Below are 24,222 nucleotides of genomic sequence, written 5' to 3'. Positions count from 1 at the left end.
CCTCTACAGTATCTCTGGTTATTTTTCTTGTTACAGGCATTCTAAGTTAACCCTTCTTATTTTCTGTTGCCTAAGTTCCTGTGGTAAAAGTTTTTGTGCTCTGGAGTTATTAGCATATATATATATATATATATATATATATATATATATATATATATATATATATATGTATAGTTGCTTAATTTAGTCATTATAAACTTGTGCATTTTATCCAGATACTCCCTTATTTTTTTCTTTAGCATTCTGCATTTGCTTCTCTTTTTCTGTGAACTTTAACCTTTGTCATCTCCTCTAAATAATTTGTTTTACTGTTAACTGCATGTGTTTCTGTTTTATTGCTACCGTATTTAAATTCCATTTTCGTTTTGTCACACTCACTAACTGTAACTTTTGAAGATATTTCTATCTTCCCTAGTAACTCTCAAGTAATTTCCTCTAGCTATTCCTTAAATTCCTTTATTTTTAACAGGTAGTTAGGAAAGCACAAAGTTTCATTCTACTTCATAACCCTGCATTATTTCTTAGTTTTTATCAGTGCTTAATCTGAAATAATTAGCGAATGTGTTACAAAGGTTTCAGTTAAATGCACATGCTCCTGTGAAATGTAATTTCTATCTAGTCTAACGCAGTTATTGTACTTTGAGGAATAATATATAAATTCTGTTTGCATTCCTACTACTGAGTTCATATCCTCCATGTCATATATTTTTTATAAATCTCTTAAGAAATCTGCCCACATTTGTTATATTTCCCTTCTAGGTCCTCCTATTACATATTCACTATTTTCAACAAATTCCAGCCCCACCTATGAATAATATTCCCTGCTGAAAGCTGATTATTTCTCCCAAAAATTTCTTAAGCTCCCCAGTAGTTTTTTTGGTGGAATATAAATACATGGCAGTGTAATCCTCCTCCCTTGCCAGCAGCCCTTTACTACCGCATATCTACCATTATTGTCTGTTGTCTTTTTTCCTATTCTATCACTATTGGAGCACCTGTTGCAATTAGTATACTTACTCCCCTTTTTCTTTGTCCTGTATATTCTGCTGAATATCCATTGGAAATCCTTTCTTTGTCAAATTCACATGTTCACTTCTTTCCAAATGTGTCTCCTGCAGCATTGCTATTTGCACTCTGCATTTCTTATTATAATTTAATAGTCTTTCCATTTTATCTTTATATGTTGTTGTTGGTCTTTTGGCTTTTCCCGGTAAGGGGTCGCCACAGCGGAACTTCGGTCCGCTAATGATTGGCAGTAGATTTTTACAACACGCCGAGGTGCCAGCTTGATGCCCAACCTTCAACGAAGGCACACTCATTTATGCACACATGTCTTTCGAATGCTACCCAACCATGGGGAGGACATGCAGACTCCACACAGAAGGCACTCCCAAGCCCAGCCGAGAATCGAACGGGAGAACCTCTTGTTGTGAGGTAACAACACTACTGCCGTACCACCATGGCATTCCAGGATAATATGGATAGCATAGCCATTGTGATAAAAAACTGCTGTTTCTGCCTATAACCCATAGCATTTTTGCTAAATTTATTTTCAGCTTTTGGTAAAATGCACATCCTAATGTTTGACAGGCTGATGTTTTATCCATTTGCATCTTCTGATCTCCATTTAAACCTCTGTCAAATTTTCAAGATTTCATGTTTCAATGGCAACCCACAAACAAAAAATAGACATTTTCAGAATACCCCCATCCCCTATCAGCTTAGAACAAACACACAAATCTCTATACATCTTCAAAAAATGAAGTGTAACCCTCCAGATAGGATCAATTTCCTCAAATTGACAGCTGCACCTACAGACAGTATTAACCTAAAATTAAGGTTACTGTTGTTAAATTACATGCTACAGCCTGTATTCCCATGTAGACTGGCTATTGACAATTTATTTCTTATCTCCATTCCCCCCCTAGATGTGGAAAAAACACATGCATGCTTTCAGAAAACATGAACTCTTAGCCCTAAAACAAACTGCACTGGTTGTCTTTAAATTGTACACTGTTCTATTAAAACATTAAAGTGTAAAGGCCTCTAGGGAGGATGCTAGCCCTTACTTACTTCTCATAATTTCAGACTTTATTTTTCACTGAACTAATTGCCATTGTACCTTTACATTTTGCATTTCCCTCAGAAGACAATTCTTATATCTCTCAAAATTAATTGCTTACATACGCAGACCACTTGTCTACATATAAAAGTAGTCAAAAATGAGTCTGCCAGTATCTCTCAGATCAGAATGTGTAGCTGTCTTCAGTTGCAGACTTCTTGACTCCCAATGAACATTTGCTAATGAAAAAAAAACTAATACCTTTGCAGTTGTAAGAAACCTAGCATTTTCATGACTTTCTTCATTATTTTTTTCAAATCTGCTTGCTTATAAAGAAATTGTTATAGCTTAAACCAAGGGTACTTCTACATACAGTATAATTAGTGCATTTTTATATATAGTGCCCTAGATCATAGTATATTCACAGTAAACTTGTTTTTCTCAGGTCTTTCTACTCTTACTATACCGTAAAGTCTATATTTCTTACAACTAAAAAAAAAAACTACTTCTTAACTTTAATGGTTTTAACACATATATCAGTCACTGAAAATGCTCCTGCATGTTTAAAACACCCAACTGCACACCACACAAAACTGTTTTAGTAGATATAACAGTGAGTTTATACCATGAAATGTTTTCTACAAGTACTAATAAGAACTAAAATCATTTTTATTTACAGTTATGTTCCCCCTTTTAGTGTCCTAAACATTAGTGATATAAAGTGGGGTATATGCTTTACAGTCCACCCACAAGTTTAATAAAGTCATCTAAAAGTCCAATCATTCTCAGCCACTTTTTCTTACAAAGCCATATTTTACAAATGTGCTTGATGCTATATAATCTCACATTTATTCACTAGTTTCAATGTTGCTGATGATCTTCCTGTTCATCTCCATCTCCCAACATCAGACTCCATGGTACTCTTGATTTGTCTGGTCAACTGCTGTGCTTTTTTCTGTCTCTCAAGCATTTTCCTTTCTAACATTGGAAAGGTTTAACTGGCAATGTCTGTCTATGAGCTTTATTGTCAGAAGAATGAGAAGCAGAGTCCCCTGGCTTCTTGTTATTTAAACTTTATTTCCTCCTCAGCCAGTACTGCATCAAAAATGTCTTTGACTCTCCAGAAAAAATGAAGATATGGATACAGCAGCTTGAATCTCACACCTGCCTCTTAAAGTTCCCTGACTGCTGGGATAAATTTGCTTCTGTTCTGCCTAGAATACAGTGAATAATCATTTTACACAAATACTCTACCATCTCCAATTTTTAATAATTTTCCCTTCTGACATAGTTTTGTTAGGGTCAACTCTTTCTGCTGGTATGATTGTATCTTTAGTAATACATGTCTTGGCTGCTTTCTCATGGCCAGACTTGGAGCATTCACTCAGTGTGCCCTTTTGATTAACAAATCGTGCTGTGGAGTACCAGTCCATTTGACTTGTGTTTTCATAAAATTAATACAGTTTGTTCTTTCCAGTTTCCCTGGTACAGCAAAAGATCTAATTTTTTTTGCGCACTCTGTTTTCTAATGCAACCATTTTTTTGAAACATCTCTTCTTGAAGTGTCATACTCATTCAGCCTTTTCTTCATTTCATTCTCTGATTTCTGCCTTTTTATCACTTCATCTGAAAAGCTACTTAAAGCTTCTTGTGATTTTTTTCAGCCTTTTTCTTATTTGAGTTAATATACTCCATCAGTGTTTTGTTTATTTTAACCACCTCTGAGTATATTTGATTTATTTTTCCTCTAAATTGCTGAAAGGCATCCCTTGTACCAAAGCTGAAGCTTGAACTGCTTTTTGACAAACAGCTATGGGATTCTTCCGAGGCAGTGTCATTTTGTCTTCACCTTTTCTGATTGATTTTTTTTTAAGTTCTTCAATTTTTTGTAGCATCTAGGCAGTGTACTGATTAGTCGGTAACTGAATTGTACTTCAGCTAACAGAAAAAAAAACAGTTTCAGTGACACTGTTTTATTTTTCTCACTGGGAGAGCTGGAATTAAGCTGTTGACCAATGTGCATTTATCTTGGAAGTTTGCTACTCCATTTTTTAAACCAGTAGTCTCCTTGGTATTCTGAAGTCTCAAACAACCCACTAAACAATATAGTAGGCCCAAAAAACAAAACAGTTTAAGAAACTTCTGTGTGGAAGATTTTCAATCCATATGTATCTAGTTAATCACTGTATATTATATCAGATCAGATAAGGGTAGTAGAAGTAGCAAACTTAAACTCGTCCTAAGTAAAAAAAAATATATATATATATATATAATTTGAAATATTATACAGAATTACTAAGTATTCGAAAGTAATCCAAGCAGGGTAGACAGTCTGTTTCCAGTCGAAAATCCTTTATTAAATACACAGACAAGCAAGCCAAGTAAAACAAAAATAGCAGAGTAATAGTTTCCTCACAAGCTTTCTAACTATATACATACTTTTTAACAGGCAAGGGAGTGGTTTATTGTACTATAAACACAGTGTATTGGTATACATGTTAAATTCCCATCCCTTCCTCCATCAGTGTGACATTCGAGCTGGTCCTGCCCTACTTAGTAGCTGTCATAATAATATAACCCTCTCCAAGCTCCTAGCAGAAACCCAGTTAGTCTTTTCCAAAACAGAAACTTGGATGCAATCCAACCATCTGGCTCTAAATGCTAATAAAACTAAACTTATGATTTTTTCCCCTACTAAAAACTCTATGATTGACAAAAGCTCATTCACCATACACAGCCAGAACAACACTCCCCTTGAACTTGTTCCCAACACCAAGCTTCTCATCATTATCATTGATGAAGAACTAAAATTTGATAGCCACATCCACTCCTCAGTCAAGAAAACCCACCAAAAACTAGGTCTCCTCTACAGGCACAACCAATTCCTCACCCCCTCAACCAGACAAACTTTTGCATCTACCTTCCTTCTCCCCTCTCTTATGTACAGTACTCCCAGTTCACCAATCTCCATCTTGGCTTACTATCAAAACTCAAATCTTGCTACCACAAATTCTGCAAATTTGCAACCAACTCAAAAAAACTCATCCCACTACTGTCACTCCCTCCACACCCTCAAATGGCTTTGAACTACCCAACTATTTTAGTTACCTACAACTCAACATTGCCCACAAGCTTATCTTTAAACCTGTCAACTGCCCTTCTCTTGCCATCCTTAAAACCTTATATTCTCAACCGGTCACTCAGATCCAAAAAACAACACCTCCTTCAGGTCCACAAACCATCACACCTTCCTGGTCAACTACTTCTGCCCTACTCTTTAGTTAAACGGTGGAACTCTCTCCCCTCCCACCTACGCAACCTACCAAACCATACCAATTTAAAATCTCAGCTATTCTGTCATCTTTCTTCCAAATGGGAATGCCCATGTCACACTCCAACATACCCCTTTCAAACCCCCTGTCTTTTCTACCTTGCTCTGTAATATTCTCTATTTACCATCTGCTATTGCTTATATCTCAACCATAGTCAATCTGTCCCCTACCAGTGACAGATCTTCTCTCATCTATCTGATGTACTATACTTTCCAAATAAATATACTGATACTTCCTCCATGCACAAGGTTCACCTTGCCTACTGAGGGCTAGTAACTATATGTTTAAATGTTAATCTACTAAGGTCTTATAACTTAATGTTTAACCTTTCTGTTTGAACTATTGTTTTCTATTGTAACATGTAAAATGTAATGTCTTGGAGCTTTTCTCCTCGGGCCTCTACTGAAAACGGGCTCTTTATGGTCCAGTGGACTTCCCCGGTCATCAAACTTAAATAAATAAAATGTACTTTAAATAAAATTAATAATGATGTGTGATACCTCTTATTTAACCAGATTATTAAGTCTGTGATTTTATCCATGACAGTATACTTCATGGCTGGAAATATATAAACCTTAGACCATTTGGCAATCTCAAAATATATATAAATATATACATATGCACTTTACATGCAAAAAATCCATTGTACAAATCATATTCTATTTCCATAACCTATTGTTTACAAAGATCGCTTTCGTCCTAGACTTCTTCAGGTGTGCATACAAGAACCTTAAAAACTGTCTACAAAAATATTATTATATAATTAGCTAGTATTGTTATTACACCATTTCGAATAAAGTGTAAAAAAGAATAAGAAAACGGAAAAATGTATGATGATGGAAACAAAATATACACTTCAAATAAAGACCGGTTCAACATGGTATTTAAAACCAACTGGAAGAATAAAGTTAGTCTTGTAAACAATGTGTCAATTTTCTAAGTTCCAGTACACTTTTAAGTGAACAGTAGTAGTTTAGTCCAGGCTTCCTAAAAGAGTTCAGCTTTAATTATCACATGAGTTCACATTTATCCTGCATATTCAGGATGCCTCCTTCAAGATAATCCATGTCTATGCAATCCAGTATCTGGAAATTGAAACCTGTGTGTCTTTTATGAAGAGCAAGGTGTTTGGCTCATGTGGCAATTAAAGCTGGTCTAAGGTTTATATATTTTCCAGCCATGTAGTATATTGTCTTGCATAAAATCACAGATTTAATAATCTGGTTAAATAAGAGGTACCACATCACTAATAATTTTATTTAAAGTACATAAGAGTTATATTATTATGACAGCTACTAAGCAGGGTAGGACCAGCTCGAATGTCACACTGATGGGAGAAGGGATGTGAATTTAACATGTATACCAATACACTGTGTTTTACAACCCAATAAACCACTTTCTTGCCTGATAGAAAGTATGTATATAGTTAGAAAGCTTGTAAGGAAACTATTACTCTGTTATTTTTGTTTTACTTAGATCGCTTGTCTGTATACTTAATAAAGGATTTTCGGCTGGAAACAGACTGTCTACACTGCTTAGATTACTTTCTAATACTTAGTAATTTTGTATAATATTTCAAATTATGGAAGTAATTTTGTATAATATTTCAAAGTATATACTTTTTTATTATTTTTTTGACTTAGGACGAGTTTAAGTTCACTACATCTCCTACCATTATCTGATTAATATACAGTGATTAACTACATATATATGGATTGAAAATCTTCCACACAGAGAACTTTCTTACACTGATGGTCTTCGTGTTTCACTGTTGCAGTCATCAGATTTGGGTTATCTGCTTGCAGTAGCCCTCAGTCGGCCTGATTATCAAAGTCTTGGGTCCTGCGTCGGTTGCTGTCTCATCTTCCGTCAGTCAGGGGTATAAAGCATGCAGCCGATGCCATCACATCAGTCTTTTTGCTGTGTGGTGCCCGAAGCAGAAGTAGTTCGCAAGTGCCGGTCGGCTGACTCCTGAAATTTTCAATTTCGAGTTTCAGAACCAAAGTCTTCAACTAAAGCTAAGTACCCCGTTGGGGAAACTTTTTCTTGCTCTAAATCAATGTCAGTAAAAGTCAATAATTGTATTTCTTGTGGAAAGCAAATTCCTCATAAAGATTTTCATTCATTCTGTTTTCCTTTGCCTAGGTCCTGACCACGACGTACTTCACTGTCAGTTTTGTGACTTATTTAAACCATGAACTATTCGTCGGTATATTTTCGCTTCTAAATATTTTGGTACTCGGTTCAATTATCCAGATATATCTTCGGTAAGCCATCTGACTACCGACATTTCAAAAAAACGCAAAGATAAAGACAGAGACAGGCTGCCTAGGTCCAAAGCTGCTGATGACGCTTCTCCTAATCTACTCGCCAGTTCGCCGGTACTCAGTGAGGTGTTTTCGCAGCCCCTGATACCCACTACTTCAGATTTGTAGGCCTCTACTGAGACCCATTCGGAATCCAATATGCCGCGAGATGCTTCAACTGTGGAACCTGTGTATGTCTATACCTTGGATGGGTCCGGAGCCACTGTGCAGACACCGGCTTCTAAGGGTGTATTCAGGCCTAATGACTTGCATATTAAACCAACGCCATCTTCTTCTTCTTCAAGGCCTAAAACTCAAACCATGCCTAGGAAACCGACGCCCAGACCGCATGGTCAGGCCTCTATGCCTAAAAAACAAGCAAAAAACTGTGAACTCGTTACACAGGACAAATGGGTTTTAAACATAGTTTCCCAAGGATACAGATTTCACTTCCACACGTTACCAACCCCAAACGGTTGGCCAAATCTACCCCCAAATCAGTGGGCAGAGGCTCAAAAGCAAGTATTCTCTCTCTCTCTCTCTTAAGATTAAAGGCTGTTCAGTCTGTACCAGAAGAGGAAAAGGGACAAGGTTTCTACTCAAGACTTTTCCTGGTACCCAGAAAAGTCAACTCATGGCGTCCTATCCTGGACCTTTCTATCCTAAACACCTTTTTGGTGATTCCAAAATTCAAGATGTAATTCTTCACCAGTTGCTTCCCATGAGAGGCAAAGATGCCTGGTTGGCAACACTGGATTTAAAGGAAGCCTACCTGCACATCCCAATCAGGGAATCTTGCAGAAGATACCTATGCTTCAAAGCAGGCTGCATGCACTATCAGTTCTCTGCACTGCCCTTTGGCTTATCTACAGCACCTAGGGTATTCACAAAGTGCCTAGCTCCAGTCATTGCAATTTGCAGGCAAAGAAATATTCAAATAAACCCATACCTGGACGATTGTCTAATTCAGGCAGAAAGCCAGGACATACTTTTGAATCATCTGGCATTTGTACAAAAGGTGCTAACTTGTCTGGGGTACATCATAGGTTCATAGCTAGGTACTAGGCTATCTGCCTGAGGGCATTTATTAGCCTAGCCAGAGTGTGTCGGCTTTCGCCGCCCCATTGATTAATTAACTGATCCTCTGTCAAGCAGAGTCATTGAAGTGATCCCAGGGGTGTATTTTCTGTTACCCATCCACTCGTCAAGGTTTCTCTTGAAGAGTGATAGTGAGGGTCTCTGCCTGATGTAATTTGGAATTTTGTTCCAAAGCATGGGGAGTGTCTGTGACAGGAATGTATCCCTCCAGCATGTTTTGTTTATTGTTGTGGCGAGTGGCTCGCAGTGACATGGATTTCTTTAGGTGGAGCATGTCCATCAATTCTGAGTTGGACATGGCTTTGTAAGTCAGGCAGAGATCACCTCTGAGTAAGCGATATGCCACTGAGTACAGCCGGAGTTTTTTCAGTCGGGCTGCATAGGACATATGTTTGAGTCCAGTAATCCTCTTGGTGAGGTACTTTTGTGGTCTTTCCAGCTATTGGAAGTGTCTTCTGAGGTACATCCCAAATGGGGCATTGTACTCTATGATGGGTCTAATGAGTGACGAGTAGAGGGGGCACTATAACCTCTTTATTTCTAGATGCGAACCCTTTAGTAATTAGATGGGCCACATAGAAGAATTTCCTAACTACTTTGGCAGTATGATTGTTAAAGGAGAGATTACTATTTACCTGGGTCCCCAGATCTCTTATTACCTCTTCTGTGTTAAGGGGGCTGCCACCTATGTGGTAATTCGTGGGTGTTTTGTTTTTCCCAAACGGGATGACTATGCATTTTTTGGCATTTAGCTTGAGGCCATGACTTTGACACCAGATGTCCGTCTCAGTAAGGCCCTTTTGGAGGATGTCCGTGTCAACCAGAGAGTCAATTATGGCTCCCAATTTGCAGTCATCGGTGAACTTGGTTAGCCATAGTCCTCCTGTGTTTGCCTGTACTTCTGAGAAGCATATGCCGAACAGTAGGGGTCCCTGGACCGAGTCTTGTGGGACACCACTTGTGACTGGTTTAGAGTCGGGCCTGGAACCCACTATTCTTACCGTGTGAGTTCTGTCTGTAAGCCAGTTGGCAACTCATCTTGTGACGTAGGGGTTTATGTTCAGGCCGGTGAGTTTTTCTGCAATATCCGAGTGAGGAATGGTGTCGAAAGTCTTGGCGAGGTCAAGGTTGGCTGTGTGAACCACCTTTCCCTCGTCTATGGCCTTGGTGACTGTCTCGAAGAAGTCAGACAGGTTTAGTAGGCATGATCTGCCCTTAACAAAGCCAAACTGGGTCGGGTCAAGTGTTTGGAGGTTCCCAATGTCTTTGTTAATGAGTTCCATGATGATGCGCTCCATAGCCTTGCAGACCAGGCTAGTCAGGCTTATGGGGCGATAGTTACCAGGGTCAGTTGTGGCCCATCCTTTGTGGAGAGGAATAACCACTGCTGTGCACCATTTTATGAACACATAGCCTGTGGAGAGGCTGAGGTTGAACAGCATGTTTAGATGGGAGGTTAGTTCGTTCTGTAGTTCGTGCAAGATGCAGCCTGGGACACCATCTGGTCCCATTGACGCTATGTTTTTGGCTTTTGAAAGGGCTGTTTTCACCTGTGCATTTGTGATTTTTGGGACACTACACTTTTCCGGTATTGTTGTGGGCCCTTTTGGAGGTGAGGGGGGGGTGAAGTTTGCACTGAATCTATCTGCCAGTATGTTGGCAATATCAGTAGGTTCAGTATGTTTTGTGCTGTTTTTCACTAGTTCATTGCATATCTGCGAGTTGCCACTTAGATTCTTAACATAGCTAAAGAAGGCTTTGTAGTTATCTTTTGAATCCTTGGCTCTTTTTCTTTCGAAGTTAGCCTTGGATGATTTCATGAGGGACCTCACTTTCTTACTGATACTGATCCAGGGATGTCTTTCCTTCTTGGGATTTGCTTTTTTTCTGAACTAGTTTCCTCCTTCTATTGTATAGCCTGTTTATTGCAGGGGTCCACCAAACTGGTTTCCTTCTCTTAGAGGAGTGAGTTTTGGTTTTGCTAGGGATGGCATGATCCATGCATCCTTGTAGGTGCTCATAGAGTGCATTTGTAAAGGTTTCTGCATCTTGGGCAGCGTTATCCTTTAGCGTGCTATGAAACTTACCACCTCTGTCTTAAGTAAGGTGAAGTTTGCTTTAGAAAAGTTTTTTACTCTGGTTTCCTTAGTTGGGGTGGTGATGGGGTGTGGACATCCAGAGTGATTAGTTTATAGTCTGATCTAACCAGTGATGGGTTGACCTCCGGTGTGGAACACCTGTCGCCTATTGGTAATGACCAGGTCCAATATGTTTTCACCTCTAGTAGGGGAGTTTACCAGCTGATCCAGGGCATTTGAGTTGATAAATTCCAGGAAGCGCTGGGCCTGGGAATTTGTACTCGAGTAGTTTTCCCAGTGAATGGTAGAGTTACTGAAATTGTGCAGTATCAGGATGTTTGGTAAGACCTTCATGTTTTCCAGTGTCTCCAGAAAGGTGGAGTGGTGGTCTTGGGTCATGGGGGGTGATCTGTAGCAGGCCACAATTTGCATTGCAGATTTGCCCGATGTTAGTTGCACATGCATGATCTCAGAGGTATCATGCTGTGCCACTAACCTAGAGGTGTAGGTATCCTTGATGAATATAGATACACCCCCTCCTTTTGTGTTTTGGTCCGTGTTCTGTGGCCGAAACGTGTGGTATGACTTGTATCCCGGTAGTGCTGGGGTGCTCTCTGGAGCCTTGAACCAGGTTTCAGTTACTGCACAGATGTTGACGTTCTCCATACTGAGGAGTGCTTCCAGCACGTGCATTTTGAGATTTAAACTCCTGGCATTGAGTAGCATTACCCTCAGTTTTTTGTTAATTGGGCTGTTTACAGAGGGGGGTTTGGCTTTTGAGCCTTGCTTAAAAAGGCACTATGGGGGCCAGCAAGAGCCTTGGCCAATATTCGAAAGCCTAGGGGTGACAGGTGCAAGCCGTCTCTTGCTAAGGAACGTGGCTTGTCGAGCATGCCGTCCCAGGCTGACAGACACTGGATCCCCTTTGAATGACACCAGAAGCTTAGCCAATTGTTGAAATTGTTCTTTTTGTCTTTATACTGAGGTATCATTCTTGGTGAGGGCAGGATGCTACTCAGGGTCAGGGTTATACCAGCCTGGGCTACATGATCAGAGAGCTCTTCCATGTCTCTTTTCATGTAGTCCAGGGAGGTACGTCTCAGGTCATTCACAGCAACATGAACAATGACAGAGTCATATTTGTACTTGATGTTCTTCGTGTTGCACTGTTGCAGTCATTACATTTGGATAATCTGCTGGCAGGTTGCCCTCAGTCGGCCTGAATATCAAAGTTTTGGGTCCTGCGTCGGTTGCTGTCTCTTCTTCCATGACGTCAGGGGTATAAAACAGGCAGCCAACGCCATTTTCTTTAGTCTTTCTTGCCGCGTGGTGCCCAAAGCAGAAGCAGTTCGCAAGTGTCGGTCAGCCGACTCCTGAAACTTTTGAATTCGAGTTTCAGAACTGAAGTCTTCAATTAAAGCTAAGTACCCCATTGGGGAAACTTTTTCTTGCTCCATACCGATGTCCGTAAAAGTTAATAATTGCATTACTTGTGGGAAGCAAATACCTCATAAGGATTTTCATTTGTACTGTATTCCTTGCCTAGGCCCAGATCATAATGTTCCTTGCTGTCAGTTTTGTGCTAGATTTAAACAACGCACTATTAAGCGTCGGTATATCTTTGCTTCAAAATGTTTTGGAAACAGATTTATCTACCCTGAAATGTCATCGGATAGCAATCCGACTACCGGATTTCACAAAAAACGCAAAGGAAAGGACAGAGACAGACCGTCGAGGTCCAAAACCGACAACGAAGCTTCTCCTAAGCCAGTCACCGGTTCGCTGGTACTCGGTGAGGTGCTTTTGCAGCCCCTGATACCCGCTACTTTAGAGTCGCAGGCCTCTGCCGAGACCCATGTGGAGTCCGGCACGCTGCGAGATTCTAAAAGTATTGTACCCGCGGATGTCTCTCCCTCAGATGGGTCCGGAGCCGCTGAGCAGGTGCCGGCACCTGAGGGTGTCTTCAGGCCTCAGCATTTCTTTATAAAACCGACACCAGCTTCAAAAACAAAGACAGAGGTAACTTCTAAGGCTAAAAACCAATGCATGAGCCACGTGCTCAAGTCTCTATGCCCAAAAAGCAGATGATCAAAATGGCTGAAGACCTTATTACTTCGATCAGGGGTTCCCAACCCCCCCCCCCCCCCGAAAAGAGGCCTAGGCAAGACACTGATTATGAATCCTACAGATCAGGTTTCTACTTCTTCTGATCAGGAATTTGCATACCACCCTATGAGAATTCAGATGCAGAGGAATGCATCCCTTTTGCACCTCCTCCTGAAGATTATTCCTTTGGAGAAACCTTGCGTACTTTGAGGGAACAATTTCTTTGGGAGAGTCAAGATTTCTCAAAATCAAAAAAGAGGCTAAGGGATTTCCTTCTTCTCCCTCAGCATAGGCCTTTAACCATACCTCCTGTATTAGACATTGTTGATGTGTTTTCGGAATCAAGCATGACTCCAGATTCCTTACCTCCGGCTCCTAGCAAGCCAGACAGATATTACAGGGTTCCTGACTCTCACAAATTTTTATTCAAAAACCCTGCTGCTGACCCTGAAACTATATCACAGGGTCCCAAAGGTGTAATGACCTCAACAGCTAAGAATCCTACCCCCTCTGATAGAGATTCCAGGGTGCTGGGTAGATGGGGAAAGAAGGTTTATACGTCTGCAGTCTTGGCAATTAGGGCCTTAAACTGCCAGTTTCATATGCTTAAATATCAACAACATGTTATGGGATTACTGAAACAGAAAATGATGTTGATTTCCGAATGTGTGGAAAATAAAGAATTACAGGAATTATTGCATGCAACAGAACAAGTTGGAAAGCATACTTTGCAATGTGGTTTTGATTCGTTGGAGGCCTCCTGCAGGGCCGCAGTTACTGGATCTGTGAACAGAAGGCATGCCTGGCTAAAGGAGCAAAATTTGCCTGATCATGTTAAATTTAGATTGTTGGATGCACCTTTACAGCATGATACTCTGTTTGGTAATAAGGCAGAAGATGTTTTAAAGAAAATGGAAGACAAAGCTAAGTCTATGCAAACTGTAAAATACTTTTACAAGTGCAGCCACAAAGATTCAGTAGACACTGGCCTACAAAAATTTGGTCCTGTCCTCTGTCCGACAGAGCTTCACGGGGCAAATCCAGGTGCTCAAAGGGGTCTAGATATCCATCACAGGATTCTTACAGGTCAAAGCAATGGGGTGCCTCTACCTCCAAATCTGGAACAAATAAAGCACAACCCTACAGTAAACAATCTCAATGACTTTCCTCTGCCATCACCAAGCACTTATCGTTTGGCAGCCCCCTTAGGGGGAAAACTAGCACTTCATGCTCAGAATTGGCAGTTAATAACCCAGGACAAGTGGGTATTAAACAGTATCCCAGGGATACAGATTTCATTTCCATACTCTGCCAATTCTAAACGGATGGCCAGATCTGCCACAAAATCAATGAGCAGAGGCACAGAAACAAGTTACATCCCTCATGGATATGGGGGCTATTCAGCCAGTGCCAGAACAGGAAAAAGGACAAGGGTTTTACTCAAGACTGTTCTTTGTACCCAGAAAAGACAAAGCCTGGCGCCCAATACTGGATTTATCAATTTTGAATACATTCTTGGACATACCAAAATTCATAATGCTAACTCTGCAGCAGCTTCTTCCCATGCTGGGCAAGAATGCTTGACTAGTGACTCTAGACTTAAAAGAGGCATACCTGCATATCCCAATAAGGGAATTGTGCAGAAGATACCTCCGCTTCATGGCTGGCTTTATGCATTACCAATTCTCTGCACTGCCCTTTGGCTTATCTACTGTGCCCATGGTCTTTACAAAGTGCCTGGTACCAGTAATTGCATTCTGCAGACAAAGAAGTATACAAATCTCATTCAAGCAGAAAACAAGGACATTCTTCTTCAACATCTGGCTTTTGTGAAAAGGCTTCTAAAATGCCTAGGGTGCACAATAAACGAAAATAAATCACAACTGGTACCCTCTCAAAAGATAACATTCCTGGGTGCAAGCTTGAATACAACTGCCCAGATGGCTTACCTTACGCCAGGCAAACAAAGGCAACTGACTGTTTACTTCAAACAGATGGCAACAAAAACCCAGTTATCTGCAAGACAAATGCAGGCTCCGGGCTTCATGACATCCTGCATTCTACTAATTCCATATGCAAGATTGCATATGAGGAAACTTCAATGGTACCTAAAAAGTTTATGGAGTCAACATTCACGCAGTCTGAAAACAAGGATTCCTCTCATTCCCTGCCTGCAACAGGAGTTTCTATGGTGGGCAAAGGCATGTCACCAAAACATGGGATGGCCCTTCACTCTACCCCCTGCCAGCCAAACTTTAACAACAGATGCATCAGATTATGCCTGGGGGGGCCCACATGGCAGGAAGATGCATTCAGGGTTTATGGACACCAAAACAAATGCATCTGCATATCAACCAGAAAGAGATGCTAGCTGTTCAAAATGCCCTAGCAGCCTTCAAGGACTTACTTCATCCAGGACAACTACTGATAAAGACTGACAACACCACAGTCATGTGGTATATCAACAAGCAAGGGGGCACACACTCCTACCCTCTTTGCAGACTAGCCATGGCATTGTGGGACACAGCCTTCACTTACCAAGTACATCTTCAAGCTCAGTTCCTGCCAGGAAAACAAAATACTCTGGCAGACAACCTAAGCAGAAACCTTATGGACCCTCACGAGTGGAAACTGGATCCACAAGTCTTCAGCATGATAACAAAGAAATGGGGGAGCCCAGACATAGATCTGTTTGCATCTCCTCAAAACTATCAATTGAAAAAATTCTGCACAAGGACTTATCACAGACAAGCATGGAAAGTGGACGCCCTATCATTCAGTTGGAAAAACCTATTTGTTTATGCCTTTCCTCCTCTGCCTCTTCTTCCCAAAGTCCTACTAAAGGTTAGACAAGAAAAAACAAAAATGATTATAATTGCCTCGGACTGGCCTCGCCAGTACTGGTACCCAATCCTAAGGAATGTGTCTCAATACCCATCTTGGACCTTACCTCAAAGACCACAACTACTGTCCCAGCAAAACAGTCAGATCCTGCACAATCAACTACAGACTCTGAACCTGACAGCATGGCTAATCATGTAGTCATACAAACAACACCTCTCAGTAAAGCTGTGATGGATGTCATTTTGGAAGCCAGAAGGCCTAGTACTAGAAAATCTTATGCTGACAAATGGAAGAGATTCTGTGCTTGGAATCAAGCACAAGGAACTGATACAGCAAAACCAAATATTCCTCAGATATTACAATACTTAACTGAGATGCTTGACAAAGGCCTATCTTTCTCATCAATCAAAATCCATCCCTCTGCCATTTTGGCTCATTACAATACAGAGGCACCAATCTTTTCTCATCTTTTACTAAAGCAGTATCTTAGAGGAGCCAAAAATTTAAGGCCTCCTAGAAGATCATCACTACCTGCATGGGACCTCAATTATGTGTTGGAAAAGCTCACCCTGCCTCCATTTGAACCAGCTGCTACCGCTGATCTAAAGTTATTATCATGGAAAACAGCTCTGGTGCTAGCAATTACTTCAGCAAGAAGAATTTCAGAGCTACAGCCCTCATGGCTGTAGAGCCTTTTTATCATATTCTACCCAGACAGGGTGTCTCTTGAGGACAAATCCTACTTTTATGCCTAATGTGGTTTCCAGTGTGGCCCTTAACCAAACAATTCATCTGCCAACTTTCTATCCAAATTCGCAGAACAAGGGGGAGAGAATTCTGCATTCCTTGGACGTACACAGACAGCTAATATTCTACTTGAGCAGGACCAAAGCTCTAAGAAAAACTGAGCAATTACTAGTGTCATATGCTGCAGGATCAGAAGGAAAGGCTATTTCAAAGCAGACAATTTCAAAGTGGATAAGCCACTGCATCCGTTTCTGCTACTTACACCATGGTAAACCTGTGCCCAAGGGCATTAGGTCTCATTCCACCAGAGCTACAGCTACTTCAGCAGCCTTTCTCAGAGGAGTACCAACCAAAGACATTCTAGAGGCTGCTACTTGGAGTTCTGTTAACACCTTTACAAAGCATTACCATTTGCCTCTTTACTCTAAGTCCAGGGCAGGCTTTCCCACTGCAGTGCTGCAGGGCCTTATAGCCACACCTAATGCTGTTTAGCTCCAGCCTCCCAACCATAGCTTTGGGATTCTACCCAAATGTAATGACTGCAACAGTGAAACACGAAGAACATAGAACAGTTGTGTACACTTACCATAAATGTAGATGTTCGAGTGTATTCACTGTTGTAGTCCAGGTTACCCTCCCACCATCCCCCTGTCATTCTGAAATGCATCTTTCCTTCTCTATCTTCTACAACCTATGTGGTGTATTTGCTTGTAGATGAAGGTAAAGTTTATATTGATGCATGTATTTATATATATATATATATATATATATATATATATATATATATATATATATATATATATATATATATATATATATATATATATATATAAATTGGCTACCTTTTTGGGGGCACCTGACATCGGGGGCAAGAAAAACTAAAGAAAATGGCATCGGCTGCTTGTTTTATACCCTTGATGACCTGACGTCATGGAAGAGAAGACAGCAACCGACGCAGGACCCAAGACTTTGGAATTCAGGCCGACTGAGGGCAACCTGCCAGCAGATTACCCAAATGTAATGACTGCAACAGTGAATACACTTGAACATCTACATTTATGGTAAGTGTACACAACTGTACTTTGTCCGGTTTGTGACGGGAAGTGCAGGTTGTTTGGGTGTCTGCTTTGGAGGTCTCTGATGCTTTTGCAGGTTTTTATTTAGAGCCTCCGAGTATGATTTTGTGTATTTATGTGTATTTTTTGCCAGTGCTGTTTTAGTAGGTCTGTGTGCGGCTGGAGTTGTGGTGCAAGTGTTAGCCTTCTCTTGACCGTCTGTTCCAGTCTTGGGTGGACACAGTTTAGCTTCCAGTTTGGCTCTATAATTGTATCTCTCGCATATGTTAGTGTTTTGTGGTAGGAGGAGAGGGTTGTCTGTGTACATGAGGCAGTTGTAACATTGCCTCGGGATACCCAGATTCACCAGCTGGACTGGAAAGTGCACCTGAAGTTGCCCTTTGGTCATTCCTGAACAGTAGGGTGAGCTGCTTAGTTGCTTGGTTGGTGAGGGGTGAATAAAGAGCCTTGCCCTGCTGGGCAATCAGTGTCAGGGTATATTAGTGCTTGCTATTAGGTCTGAGCAAGTGCTGGGCTGTAAGATGCTTTTTGAGTGCTTAGGTTGACAGTTAGACTAGTTTCAAGGGAAAAACTGAAGAGGAGACTTAGTGGAGCCTGGAATAATTTAACTGTAGCTAACCGGCACTGCCCAGTGCCCAAAACCGTGCAAATGTGGTTTTTATAGTAGGGAATTGAAAGAGATAGAAATTAGCCCAAAATGGCCAATAAACTATTAACTTCTGGGCTGGAACCACTCCTCCAGGGACAGATAGGTTGCTCAAAGCTCCCCTCTCTCACAGGTGAACAGAGAAACCTCCTTCTATCCAAGTAAGGTATGGGCAACTCAGAAACTAGTATCACAGCCCTGAATTCAGCACTAGCCTGAAAACTGGACTATACTAGCTTAGAAAGGCAGGAAACACTGAATTTTTTTTTTGGTTATTTTGTTTTTTTGAAAAGATAAGGCAAAAACAGTAAAAAAATACACTTAAAACAGCTTTAAACGACTGCAAACCATCAGAAAAGGCTATCACACTTTAGTGTGTAGCCTACAACAGTTAAACAAATTATTTAAACAAAAAACTTTTTAAAAGTGCAGGCAGTCAAATAAGTACAATATGTGAAAAAAAAACAAGAATTTAAATCATAATAAACTCTGGAAAATCTGCGTTTAAGCAGAAAACAGTTAAGTACAGCAATAAAGTACAGAAAACTGATACTTAATCAGTCCAAAGTCTCTCTCCTAAGCTAGAAAGCTTGTATCAGTTTAAGGCTTTCTAGTGCTACCCAGTAGGTTAGTTACAGGAAAGATGGGAAACAAGCGCAGATGTGGTCTTTTAAACCAGAAAGTTGAAAGAGATGGACAAACTGTCCAAATGGTCAATAAACTATAATTTCTGGGCCAAGAACCTCTCCTCTCGTGGTAGACAGGCTACCTAGTGCTTACCACTCCCACTGATAAGCTAGAAGGCTTTCCTCCAACACAGAAAGGCTTGCGGGGCACAGAAGCTTACCAACAGTCCTGGATACAGCAACTCTGTACCTGGACTAGGCTAGTTACTGGAAAGATGGGAAACCAGCACAAGTGCAGCTTTTAAACCAGAATGTTGAAAGAGATTGAAAAAAACTGCCCAAACGTTCAACAGCTACAGTTTCTGGGCCAGAAACCACTCCTCTTGTGGTAGATAGGCTACCTAATGCTTACCACTCCCACTGATAAGCTGGAAGGCTTCCCTCCAACACAGAAATGCTTGGGGGGCTCAGAAGCTTACAAAGAGTCCTGGAATACAGCAGATTTGTACCTGGACTAGACTAGTTACAGGAAAGGCTGGGAACAAGTACAAACGTAGACTTTTAAGCCAGAAAATTGAAAGAGAAGGAAGACTGCCCAAACGGCCAAATAAACTACAATTTCTGGGGCAAAACTCACTCTTCACGTGGAGGATAGGCTACCTAGTGCTTACCACTCCCACTGATAAGCTAGAAGGCTTCTCTCCAACACAGAAGGGCTTGGGGGCTCAGAAGCTTACCAACAGTCCTGGATGCAGAAAATCTGTACCTGGATTACACTAGTTATAGGAAAGATGGGGACCAAATGCAAAACGTGCTTTTAACCAGAAAGTAGAAAGAGATGGAAAAACTGCCCAAACGGCCAATAAACTACAATTTCAGGGCCAAAACCCACTCTTCCTGAGGTAGATAAGCTACCTAGTGCTTATTACCACTCCCACTGATAAGCTAGAAGGCTTCCCTCCAACACAGAAAGGCTTAGGGGGCTCAGAAGCTTACCAACAGTTCTGGATATACTGCAAGTCTGTATCTGGATTTGACTAGTTACAGGAAAGGCAGGAAACAAGCTTAGAATTTTTTTTTGTTACAGAAAAGTAGCTAAAACAGCAGTAAATACAATTCAAATTGTAGTGCAAGCCAGCACACCCGAGCATGTAGCAACACTATGGCAAATACAGTTCAAATAAATGCAATTAAATTAACAAATGACTAAAAAACAAGTGCAGAAGGCAGTAAATTAGAAGGCTACTAACAAGCAGTAATAAGTGCAGAGCAAGACTATGGACTGCTTACTATGAAACAGGGTCCCGATTTACATAAGACAGAGCCCCCTCACTATCACTCTTCAAGAGGAACCTTGATGAGTGGATGGGTAACAGAAAGTTCTCACCGGGGATCACACCAACAGCACTACTAGATAGGGGCCAAGGGTACTAGCTGCTAGTACAAGGGTCTAGGGAACTATTAAAGGGGCGGTGAATACTGCACAACCTGGCTGGGCTAATATGCCTTTGGGCAGATAGCCCAGTACCAACCTATGAACAGATAGCACGCAGAAGAGCAACTATGACAGTTACAGTAAGAGCAGATGAATAATATATATATATATATATATATATATATATATATATATATATATATATATTTTTTTTTTTTTTTTTTTTTTTTTTGAGGGAAGGAACAGAGCAGGATTAAGAGGTTACAGGGGTTGTCCTTCCCAAATGATCTCTTTGTACACAGTAGGAGTGCCTAAAATCAGAATATGATCTCACTGCACTCAGTTGATTGAGCTAATGAGATGGGCCCAGAAGGAGTATACAAATACAAATCTACAAGAAGGGTGAGCAATTTAAAAGCCACCAACATTAATACCAAAACAAGAACAGGGAGGGTAGGTGGGGAACTAACTGTAGAGAGACAGCCACAACTTCAGTTGAGTTAATATTCAGTGAAAAACACAAATAAATAAATTAAATACAGTGCTATATGCAAAAGAGTAGATAAAAGTGTACTTAAATTCACTTATACGTCCAGCTGATTTCAGGTAGATGTTAGCCTGCCAAAGCTCTGATATTAAGCAGAAATAACTCAAAATGTACCACTTATATAAGGCAAGACAGGATATCAGTGATGAGCTGAAACTACCCCCCACTGCTATCAATGGCTACACAGAAATTCTAAAAAGTACTCTGTAGAGAGACATCCACAACTTCACTTGAGTTAATTCAGTGAAAAACACAAGTAAATAAATTAAATACAGTGCTATATGCAAAAGAAGATAAAAGTGTACATAAATTCACTTATAGGTCCAGCTGATTTCATGTAGATGTTAGCCGGCCAAAGCTTTGTAAAAGAAAAGAAATCACAGCTGGTACTGTCAACAAACTTTATTTGTGGGAGGAAGCTTGAACACAACTTCCCAGATGGCTTTCCTCACGCCAGAGAAATAAAATAATTTGACAACTTACTTCAAACTAGTGGCTACGAAAACCCTGCTGTCTGCAAGGCAAATACTGCAAGCCTGCCTTGGGGTTCATGGCCTCGTGCATTCTACTAATTCCATATGCAAGACTGCATATGAGGAAACTACAGTGGTATCTAAAAAGCCTGTGGTGTCAACATTCTCAGGATCTAGAAGCAATGATTCCTATCATACCTTGCCTACGGTTAGAATTCCTTTGGTGGGCAGAGACCTGCCACCAAAACAAGGGACTACCATTCACTCTACCCCATTGCCACCCTAACAACAGATGCATCAGACTATGCATGGGGGGCTCACCTGGCAGGGAAGTGCATTCAGGGCAAATTGAACCCAAGTCAAATGCACCTGCATATCATTCAAAAAGAAGTGCTCTGACAGCCTTCAAGGGCCACATTCTTCCAGGACAATTAATGGTAAAGACAGACAACACCACTGTTATGTGGTACATAAAACAAGTGGGGGGGGGGTACCCATTCCTACCCCCTCTGCAGACTAGCCATGGTTCTGTTGAACACAGCATTGAGCTACCAAGTGCATCTGCAGCCTCAATTCCTGCCAGGAAAAGTAAGAACACTGGCAGATGAACTAAGCAGAAATTTCACAGACCCATATGAGTGGAAACTGGAAATAAAGACTTTCAACATGTTGATAAACAAATGGGGGAGCCGAGATATAGACCTGTTCGCCTCCCCCCAGAACTACCAATTGGACAAATTCTGCACAAGGACTCCCCACAAACAAGCTTGGAAAGTGGATGCTCTGTCCTTCAGTTGGAAAAATCTTATTAGTTTATGCCTTTCCTACTCTGCCTCTCCTCTCCAAAGTACTACTAAAGATCAAACAGGACAAACGAAGGATGGTACTGATTGCACCAGACTGGCCACACCAAAACTGGTACCCCCTCTTGCGCAGAGTGTCACAGCTACCCCATGGCACCTGCCTCAGATCCCTACCCTGCTGTTAATGCAGGAGAGCCAGATTCTGCACCCCCAGCTTCAAACCCTGAACCTGGCAGCCTGGCTAATTACCTGATGTCTTCATTACCATCCCTCAGTAAACAAGTGTTGGATGTCATTTTGGAGGCTAGGAGGCCTAGTACTAGAAAATCTCATGCTGAAAAATGAAAAAGATTCTGTGCCTGGAACCAGACTCAAGGGATGGCCACAGCAGCACCCAATTTACCTCAGATTCTTCAATACTTAACTGAGATACTTCACAAGGGCCTTTCCTTTTCCTCCATCAAAATTCAAGTTTCAGCCATTTCAGCTCATTACAATACAGAACCACCCCTCTTTTCTCACCCACTGCTCACGCAGTTTCTCCGACAAGCCAAAAACTTAAGACCATCCAGAAAAGCCCCAACTCCAGCCTGGAACCTTAACTTTGTATTGGAGAAACTCACTCTGCCTCCTTTTGAGCCAGCTGCAAGTGCAGAGTTAAAATTCCTTTCTTGGAAAACAGGTCTCCTTTTAGCAATCACTTCAGCAAGAAGGGTATCTGAATTACAGGCCCTTATGGCAGTGGAGCCTTTCATCATCTTTCATGCGGACAGGGTGTCCCTCAGGACCAATCCCTCCTTCATGCCCAAGTGGTATCCAGTGTGGCTCTTAATCAATCCATTCATTTGCCAACCTTCTTTTCTAATCCACAAAACAAAGGGGAAAGGATACTGCACTCCTTAGATGTGCACAGACAACTTAGATTTTACTTGGACAGGACTAAACCTCAAAGGAAATTTGAACAACTGCTGGTGGCATTTGCTGCAGGGGCAGAGGGGAAGGCTATTTCAAAGCAAACCCATTTCTAAATGGATAGGCCATTGCATTCATTTCTGCTATAAGCACCATGGAAAACCTATCCCACAGGGGATTAGACCCCATTCAACCAGGGCTGCATCTTCCTCGACAACCTTTCTCTACCTGAAACATCCTAGAAGCTGCTACCTGGAGTTCTGTACATACCTTCACCAAGCATTACCATTTTTCTCTAAATCCAGAGCTGGCTTTGCCACTGCAGTCTTGCAGGACTTTATAGCTGGTCCTAATGCTATCTAAATTCCTCCTCCCATCCTTGGGAATCTATCCAAATGTAATGACTGCAACAGTGAAACATGAAGAACATATTACAGTTGTGTACACTTACCATAAATGTAGATGTTCGAGTGTATTCACTGTTGCAGTCCTGGATGCCCTCCCTCCAGCCCCCGGACTTCTTTTGGCTATACCTCTACGCTCCTTTACTATGTTTAAAAGCTTTTTGGTGTATTTGCTTTTTTGTTGGAGGTATAACCTTGTATATATATATATATATATATATATATGTGTGTGTGTGTGTATTTAATTGCTTCCCATTAGGGGGCACCTGACATCTGGGGCAAGAAAAACTGATGTAATGGCGTCGGCTGCATGCTTTATACCCCTGACTACCTGAAAACATGGAAGATGAGACAGCAACCGACGCAGGACCCAAGACTTTGATAATCAGGCCGACTGAGGGCTACTGCAAGCAGATAACCCAAATTGGATGACTGCAACAGTGAATACACTCGAACATCTACATTTATGGTAAGTGTACACAACTGTACTTTTCGTTTTTTAGTCTATTTTTTAGGGACTTTGTAGTACATCTTGAATTTGCAAACAGCATTCATCTGTGTATGATGTTAGTCACCCTATGGCTTGTGACCTAGAATACTAATAAGTGTAATTTTCTACTTAGTGGATGTTGGAATTCAGAATGTTATGGATGACTATGGTAGTCTGTGCAGCACCGATTACAGGCTGGAATCCAAAGGGTTAAAAGTACTGAACCTGCCATATGTG

General features: G+C 41.1%; 1 protein-coding gene across 3 annotated transcripts in view; it reads left to right on the top strand.

The window, feature by feature from the left end:
• DIP2B (disco interacting protein 2 homolog B) overlaps positions 1-24,222 on the top strand; it is a 2,678,679-nt gene that overhangs the window by 2,217,240 nt on the left and 437,217 nt on the right. The gene's annotated exons all lie outside the window — the stretch shown is intronic.

Source organism: Protopterus annectens, chromosome 9.part0 (assembly GCF_019279795.1).
Source record: "Protopterus annectens isolate FY-2018-M chromosome 9.part0, PAN1.0, whole genome shotgun sequence".
NCBI classification, from domain to species: Eukaryota; Metazoa; Chordata; order Ceratodontiformes; family Protopteridae; genus Protopterus; species Protopterus annectens.
Note: the sequence above shows the minus strand (reverse complement) of the source record. Positions and strands in the feature narration are given on the sequence as shown.